We start from the raw sequence: 8,738 nt of genomic DNA, 5'->3' as shown, positions 1-8,738 counted from the left end.
TCTGAGTATTTCACATTGATTGCTTGATTGGCTGCAGAGGGACTCTTTAAAAATACTAAAAAAAATCAGGAATCCAGTACAAATCAAACATAAGCTGCCATCAATCACATGCTTAGGGCATTATGTGAGGGTTTTACTCAGAAAGATGTCATTAAAAGTTGCAGAAATTAATTGGTGCCATTGAATGTAATGGTCTTTCCTGCCATAGTTTCTCAAATGTAAAGAAAAATTATGGATAACATAAATTCCTCGTGGGATTCTTATAGATGTCTGCTTTGTTCTGTTATTGTTTATTGCAAATGTTATTACTGTGATCTATGGCCCTATCATGCTTTGTCTATACTGCACTGCCATTCTGCAGCCCACAACAACGGAGGACTTAACTCACAAGCAAAGATCATGTTTATTTGGAAATTCTTTGCTTTATATATTCCAAAAGTGTCTCAAGGTGTTCATTTCGTGTGTTTAAATTTTTATACAAAAACAGATTTGTTCTGATTGATTAAATATTGACTTATTCCATTTTTAGAACAACTCTGAATCTTATTTAAGTTCAGGACTTGTGTTCTGCTTTCCCAGAAGGTTTGAATTCAGTGTAATAATGGCCATTACTTTGTGTAAATCAATGCATCGGGATTTGCAGTCTTTCTCAATAACCACATTGGTTTACTTAGCAGTGGTTTAAAACTTTGACTCTTAATTAGGGAGCAATTTTAAATCTCTGAAAAAAGTATGAGAAAAATAAACATCTTTTTTGCATATTAAATGCTATCTTATTAAAGACATATCAAATACTGTGTAACCTGTAACTCCATATCTAAATTATAGTACATTGGAATCTGATATCACTAAAGATTAACCTTTTGTTTACAGATATTTATTTTAAAATGCATGTTTTTAAAGTAAGTGATCAGTTCCCAGCACTTTGAGAGGCCGAGACAGGCAAATCACGAGGTCAGGAGATGGAGACCATCCTGGCTAACACGGTGAAACCCCGTCTCTACTAAAAAAAATACAAAAAACTAGCTGGGCAAGGTAGGGGGCGCCTGTAGTCCCAGCTACTCAGGAGGCTGAGGCAGGAGAATGGCGTAAACCCGGGAGGGAATTTGCAGTGAGCTGAGATCCGGCCACTGCACTCCAGCCTGGGAGACAGAACGAGACTCCATCTCAAAAAAAAAAAAAAAATAAGTGATCAGTTTTCACAATGGTCCACAGTAGTCTTAAAGAATATTCTTTTGGGCCAGGCACAGTGGCTCACGCCTGTAATCCAACACTTCAGGAGACCAAGGCAGGCGGATCACAAGGTCAGTAGTTCAAGACCAGCCTGGCCAACATGGCAAAACCCCGTCTCTACTAAAAATACAAAAATTAGCTGGGCATGGTGGCGGACACCTGTAATCCCAGTTACTCGGGAGGCTGAGGCAGGAGAATTGCTTGAAACCAGGAAGCAGAGGTTGCAGTGAGCAGAGATCGTGCCATTGCACTCCAGCATGTGCGACAAGAGCAAGACTGTTTCAAAAAAAAAGAAAAAAGAATATTCTTTTGTTAGGCATGGCCCTCACGACAGATACCATGATGGTATCCTCAGCCCTAAGAGCAGAGGCCTAATGAATATAAAATAATGTTATAATTACTGCCATAAAAATAAGCTTTCAGAACACACTTCTGGTTAGAAGTAAGACAAAGGGATTAAAAGTTGGGTCACTGTGAAAGAGCCCCTTCTGTAAGCACGACTTTCTATAAGAACCCAATGCAAACCCCCCATGACCACTTGGGGCTCTCGTCTACCATTGCCCATTAGCTACTGGGCTTGGGAGAGTAAGTGTCTCCTGGGTGTGGCTGACTCAGGTTCAGAGTATATGAGTCTCTAGACTTGGTATGTGTCACCAGGCAAGCTAGAAACTTGACTGTCATGTTTGGTAGAGATGCCTCTACTGCCAAAATGAGCATCCGATGCCTTCCTACTCACCAGGTCACCAGCCCTCTCTCTGCCTGGGACCGTTCTGACAGTTCATGCCCCACTCTTGCCATCTCAGGGAAGGAACAGACCTGCAACTTGGCCTCCTTATAGTGTCACTTCCCGTACAGTAAAATTTATTTTCTAAAAAAACCAACTGCTCTCTAGGTTTAGTAACATCACAGGTTCTAGCTGTTCATGTGGACAATATGGATCAAGTTCACATCTCCCGAAACACCTGAAGGAATGCTGTCCTTGGACGCCTTCCTAGTGGTATTCTATGTTATGTGGATAATATGACCAACTCCATCTTCAAAGAACAGTGAGTTTCTAACTGCCTACATATCTTTACAAAATATCGTTTAAGTTAAAATGATTTTAGAGTGTTATAAACCTTAAGTTTTAGAAGACTTTTAAAAGCATTTAATCCATGTCATTTCAAACAAAGATTTATGGCTCAGTCATGCATCAAAGAGATAAAGATCCATGTATCTTGTAGTACTTTTTCTGGATATTCTGAACATAGGAGACATTTTTGTGTAAAAATTCAGATCTGTAGATTCTCTAGATCCTCTAGAAGATCTGGAAATGCTGGATATGTATTCCCTTGTGGCAACTGTCAGCTGGACCTGAGTGATGGCTAATCCCTGTGAGGTGCTCCACTGTTCCTCAGAGTCTCCCCCAAAGAGAAGATAAGTGTTGATTTGTACTTTATCGTGTTATGAATTGACCTCTTCACTCACTTCTGTAATCTGTCTTGCCCCTGTAGGCATCTGAGTTTGCAACCTTTGGCTGCAATCTCTTGCATATCCAGATGGGACCAAGCCTCATAAGGTCAGTTCGGGAAAGGGGTTGCTTTTGTGGCTTTGTCTACACACAGAATAGAACTGTTGGTGCCCATTACAAGACATCATCTGCTTAATTTCATATATCAACATGGCAAAACATAGAAGAATCTTTGAACTCAAGACTTTTTGAAAATTCAGATGATAAAATACGTACTGAGATTGACTTATTGAGTTGATTAACCCATTCTGCATAAGAGCAATGTACTTAGCTATACATGCATAAGTATTACGCATTGTTGACTATTGCAATAATCAATCTTCTTTTGGGGTTCTGGACACATTTGAGAATCCTTTCCCCATAAAAAATGCATTTATGCAATAACATCAAGAAGTTTTAAAACAGTTTCAAAAGATTCCTGGTCCTCCTGAGGTCATCCAAGAAACCCCAGGGTTCACAAGTCTCAAGAGTGGACCCCATACTCTAAAAAAGACTCAGAAGTGCTGCTGTCAGATTCCCTTCTCTCCCCACTAAAGAACCTGCAGATTAACTTTTACCTAATGTGATGAAGTAGACAGTTCTGGGTTAGTCTGGTTCATCTTGCATCTCCTATATGACCTCCAAAGTTTGTTCTCCCTGTTTTCTGTTTCTTGCTCGTCATCTTGCTGAGTGCTTAGTCAAGACATCATCACAGCTCCTCCACGGAAGGCTAGGATTCCTTCTGATGTGCACTGCCAATGTGGCTGAGTTACACTGCCACCGATCTCGAGCCTTCTCATCTGCAAGGCTGCGCCCACCACCTCTCACTATAGCATAACATTTCCTCCACAGGCCAGGGTGAAGAGAGATTTTATAACACTGCTCAGGGGGATAATCTCTGCTTGAAGCAGATGCTAGGGACAGATCTGTGACACCACTGCACTTCCTGCATAATGCTGCAAAACATTGTCTTGGTAGCAAGAGCTCAAATGTGGCTGCTGAGTTACTACTCTCTACTCAATGTTCATCTGGGTTGTACACAAATAACTTTCTATAAGTACTTGCTGTAATAATAGCTGAGAATAACAGCTAATAACCTATTGGCTTTGTGAGATGCAGTGACACTGGATTGGTTTGAGGCTTTGAAACATTATGATGGGTCCAGTCATGTTGTATTGAAGCCTATGTCCACACCTTTCCTGCTAACCAATTCCCCAACCTCTTCTCATTCTAGTATTTTTGAAGTTTAGCATTGTAGCTAGGCAGATAGACTATGAGATCTCAGGTAACATAACACAAATAAATAATTCTTTAAATTTTCAAAGACATATTTTTCCCTTAAACTTTTTTTCTTCATAAAACTGCTTCCAAACATTCTGTATAAAATGGGTTGCAGACAACAACAACGAAAAGAACACAGTAAAAAAATGAAATCTACTCTTTTTTTTTTTTTTTTTTTTTTTTTTTTGAGAGGGAGTCTCGCTCTGTCGCCCAGGCTGGAGTGCAGTGGCCCGATCTCAGCTCACTGCAAGCTCCGCCCCCCGGGTTCACGCCATTCTCCTGCCTCAGCCTCCCGAGTAGCTGGGACTGCAGGCGCCGCCACCTCGCCTGGCTCGTTTTTTGTATTTTTTAGTAGAGACGGGGTTTCACCGTGTTAGCCGGGATGGTCTCGATCTCCTGACCTCGTGATCCGCCTGTCTCGGCCTCCCAAAGTGCTGGGATTACAGGCTTGAGCCACCGCGCCCGGTCGAAATCTACTCTTTTTTTAATGTAGACTCTATTTCTCCTGTAACCTTAAGTCTTTAGTCTTTGGCATTATAACCTCTTGTCACATGAGAGAGTTGAGTTGACATAACTTCGGTTGATGAAGATGCGTTTTGAAGGGTCATGCCCAAATTCATGTTTCTTTAAGGGCTCAAGATTGCTTGTGCTTTTTGATGTTTTACCTTGCACAGGCCTAATAAGCAGATAGATTCCCATGATAAATGAGTATAGTAGGAAAGTGATAAGAACTCAGGAGTTTGGCATGAGTTATGTCCTCACTCAAACAGAAGTAAAGAGTCTCTTATCTTTACTCTTTAATTTCTTAATTACAAAAAAAAAAAATCCTGTCTATATTGAGGGAGTTCACAAAACATTTTGTGACTATTGCCTGAGACCAAAATATCTTGCACTAAGATCTTTTCCTTGTTCATGATTTTTTTGTTATTGTGTTCATTTCATTTCTGTTGATAGCATTTTTAATAAAAGATAACATGCCTTATTAAATATTGAAGTTGTTTTCCTTTAATAGAAACACTTCATTACTAAAATGGCAAATAAGCAAAAATTGTCATTTAACTTGAGCATCGGTAATCTACGTTGCATATGTAGAGATTCCAGACTTCTCCCCGCCCTCCCTGTAAGCCAGTCCTGTCACATAAAATGTTCATTGCCTCTAGCCTCACTGTCAAAGTCCTCAGCTTACACGCAAATGTGGATTCTAACTCAAACCCACCCCTCAGACTCCTGGCCTCCTTCTTCAGCTTGCAGAAGGAAAGGGTTCAAATCCACCTTCACTCACCATTATTCACAGAAAATCCTTCTCTGGCACAGGAGCCTTGGCAAGGGATAATGAGAGGTGAGAGTGTGGTGCCTCTGAGTGCTACATCATTCCCTTCTTCCTTCCTTCTTCTGCCTGCCGACTTATGCTTTCTTCTCTTTTTACTTTTTAATGGGACTACTGTGTGCCAAAAATTGTGCTGAGTTCTGGGTATGTTACTTTTCATTGTCCCTTCTTTTTAGTTGAAACTAATCATTTCCTTCTCTGTTCTCTGTAGCATCATGCTTTAGCAGTTGGATGATAGAGAGCATGGATACTGGGGTTTTCAGATCCAGTTAAAATTCTGGCTGTGCCACTTATTAGCTATATGATCTTCGACATATTACTTAACCTCTCTAACGTCCTGTTCTCTCATCTATAAAATGGGGATAGAAACAATTCTTTATAGGACTGCCACGCTGGTTGCATCAGATAAAATACATCAAAGTGTCAGAAGCGTGTGAACCAGAGTAACTCCATCTTGAATAGGGGCTGGGTAAAATGAGGCTGAGACCTACTGGGCTGCATTCCCAGATGGTTAAGGTATTCTAAATCACAGAATGAGATAGGAGGCGGGCACAAGATACAGGTCATAAAGACCTTGCTGATAAAACAGTTTGCAGTAAAGAAGCTGGCCAAGACCCACGAAAACCAAGATGGCATTGAGAGTGTCCTCTGGTCTTCCTCACTGCTACACTCACGCAAGCACCATGACAGTTTACAAATGCCCTGGCAATGTCAGGAAGTTACCCTATATGGTCTGGAAAAGGGATACATGAATAATATACCCCTTGTTTCACATATCATCAAAAAATAACCAACGCTCCTCTGTCTATGGAGTAGCTATTCTTTATTCCTTTACTTTCCTAATAAAGTTACTTTCACTTTACTCCATGGACTTGCTCTGAATTCTTTTGTGTTCGAGATCCAAGAACCCTCTCTGGGGGTCTGGATCAGGACCCCTCTCCTATAACAGAAATATCTATGACAATGGTTGGCACACAAGTAGTATTTGATCAATGTTAGATTCCCCTTCCCCCTGCATAAACATTGTATTGGCAGATATATCTTCCTGCAACAAATTCCCACAAAGGAGAAATATTAAGGGTATGATGTGTATATTAAGTTGACGACTTATGTTGTAAAATATAAGAAAACAATGGGTCTATTTGTTACTTGTCTGTATAAATTACATATTTTTTCCTTTTGAGTTAGAAAAATAAAGGCAAGCACTTATATAACTCAACTAACTGTGTCACTTGAATTGCATCACCTCAGTCTAGATGTGTTACTCCCCAATATTTATATGTTAATTTTTTGGCCTCCACAGTTAAGATCCACTAATGAAGATAAATTTTATGTCCAAATAATCTATCTCACAAATATTTATTTAACTATACATAGGCCCCATGTGGTTATTCCCTGTTTTATTTGACTTAACACTGTGGCTGGTCATTCACACATCCATCTCAGCCACTAGACTGTAAGCTCCTAGAGGTCATGCCATGATCTTCTTTTCCCTCAAAGCTCCTAGCACAGTGATTTGTATACAGTGATTAATTGCTTGATTACTCTTCTTAAAGAGAAGACTCAAAGCAAGTGTGTTACTTTCCCAAGTCCAAGAATGAAAGCAACTTTTCTATTCGTAAAGTTTGCTAAAACATTTCAAGTTTTCTCTTTATTTGAATGTGTCTCTCTGGTTTGTGTCATTTTTATTCCCTCCTATAAGTAGGTCTAGAGTCTAGAGTCAGTCCAGCTGGTTTTGTAGAACCCAAGTCTTCATCCCAGCTCTCTTTCCTCATATGACCTTAAGAAAGTCCCTCATCCTTTCTAAACACAGTGTCTCTGTTATATCCAAGCTTCATATTTTAGAGATGGTTTCTAAGACCCCTTCATTCTAACACTTTTTGACAAGCATGAAAATCTATCTTATGCATTTGAGGGATGCCGGTAAGCTTGGCTTGACAAGGCACCCTTACCTGAAACTCCTAGAATATTATATCAGACACTTCTGTGGTGGGCAGCCAGTGAAGGCTGTGATTTCCACAGACCACCAAGGGCCTTAGAGACTTTCTCCTTCTTAAGCAAACGAGTAAGAAAGGCTGTGCATCTACTAATTTTCACCCCACTGTTGTTGACAAGGCCACCCAGCTTGTCTCTGGCATCACATAATAGCTCAGATTCAGAATCTTCTCTCTGTAGCTGCAGAGAGAAATCATAGAGAAAGAAAACTTGCTCTGAGTTTAGAGAAAGAAAACAATTAAAAGACTTTAATGTTCAGGTGCGGTGGCTCATGCCTATAATCTCAGCACTTTGGGAGGCTGAGGCGGGCAGATCACTTGAGGTCAGGAGTTCGAGACCAGCCTGGCCAACATGGTGAAACACTGTCTCTACTAAAAATACAAAAAAAATTAGCCAGGTGTTTTGGTGTATGCCTGTAATCCCAACTACTCGGGAGGCTGAGGCAGGAGAATCACTTAAACCCGGAAGGCGGAGGTTGCAGCAAGCGGAGGTTGCAGCGAGCCAAGATTACGCCACTGCACTCCAGCTTGGGTGACAGAGCAAGACCCTATCTCAAAAAAAAAAAAAAAGGAAGATTTTAATTATAATCACCCTGGTTTAATATGTTTTCTAACATGAAAATGATATTCTGTGATTTTTCAATAAAAACACAAAGAAACTTAATAAAAGCCAATTTCCCTGGATTCCCTGGTCCCTCCTAAATGAAGAGTAACATACCCAGAACTCAGCACAATTTTTGGCACACAGTCGTCCCATTAAAAAGTTTTGATGTTGAGACAAAAAACACATTCTTAACATTGTTCTCATCACCTAAAAGCTTATGTGCTTCAAAGTCTTCTGCATATGGCTAGAGGTTTGATTTCCATTTTAAAATACTATCTCTTATTATCCCTATAAAAGCTATTTATCAACATACTCTTTTTCAGTATACAATGCTGCTGGGTTTTTTCCTTTAAAAAGTCTTTATCTTTCACTTATATATTGAACAGGTCCTGAACTGTGTGAATAAAAATATTGCATGCAATTCTGAACCCTGACCTGAAAATAGAACACATCTCCAAAGACAATAAGGAAAAGAAACAGAGGTAAGAGTGGAGAGAGAAGAAACCTGAATATAAATGATATCTTTAGAAATGCAAAAAGAGCATTTTATACAAATAATTATTCGGATTTCTTTAGTCTCCTTTCAAACCAAGATTTGTTTACTAGAGGCATTACAATTTAGTGAGACAAATTAGACTAAACTTTTTTATCTCGGGTGGTTTGCACATGCACTGATTGAACTAGTATTTCTTCCAAAGATTGCCTGGGAAGATAAATGAACAGGAGGAGCAATTAGGGTAAGGAAAAACTAAAGATTGGCTGACATGATTTAAGTTTACCACTAAGGCAGTTTGTCATTTTGTCTCTATA

At 39.8% G+C, this 8,738-nt stretch overlaps 1 long non-coding RNA gene across 1 annotated transcript; it reads left to right on the top strand.

The window, feature by feature from the left end:
* The first annotated feature begins 2,129 nt into the window (after positions 1–2,129).
* Positions 2,130–8,410, top strand: LOC117064622. The gene is made up of 3 exons (XR_004429559.1): positions 2,130–2,279; positions 2,727–2,791; positions 8,315–8,410. It is a non-coding gene; the product is annotated as an uncharacterized LOC117064622 (long non-coding RNA).
* The last annotated feature ends 328 nt before the right edge of the window (positions 8,411–8,738 follow it).

The sequence above is a fragment of the Trachypithecus francoisi genome, unplaced genomic scaffold (assembly GCF_009764315.1).
Source record: "Trachypithecus francoisi isolate TF-2019V2 unplaced genomic scaffold, Tfra_2.0 Lachesis_group2, whole genome shotgun sequence".
Classification (NCBI taxonomy): Eukaryota; Metazoa; Chordata; class Mammalia; order Primates; family Cercopithecidae; genus Trachypithecus; species Trachypithecus francoisi.
Note: the sequence above shows the minus strand (reverse complement) of the source record. Positions and strands in the feature narration are given on the sequence as shown.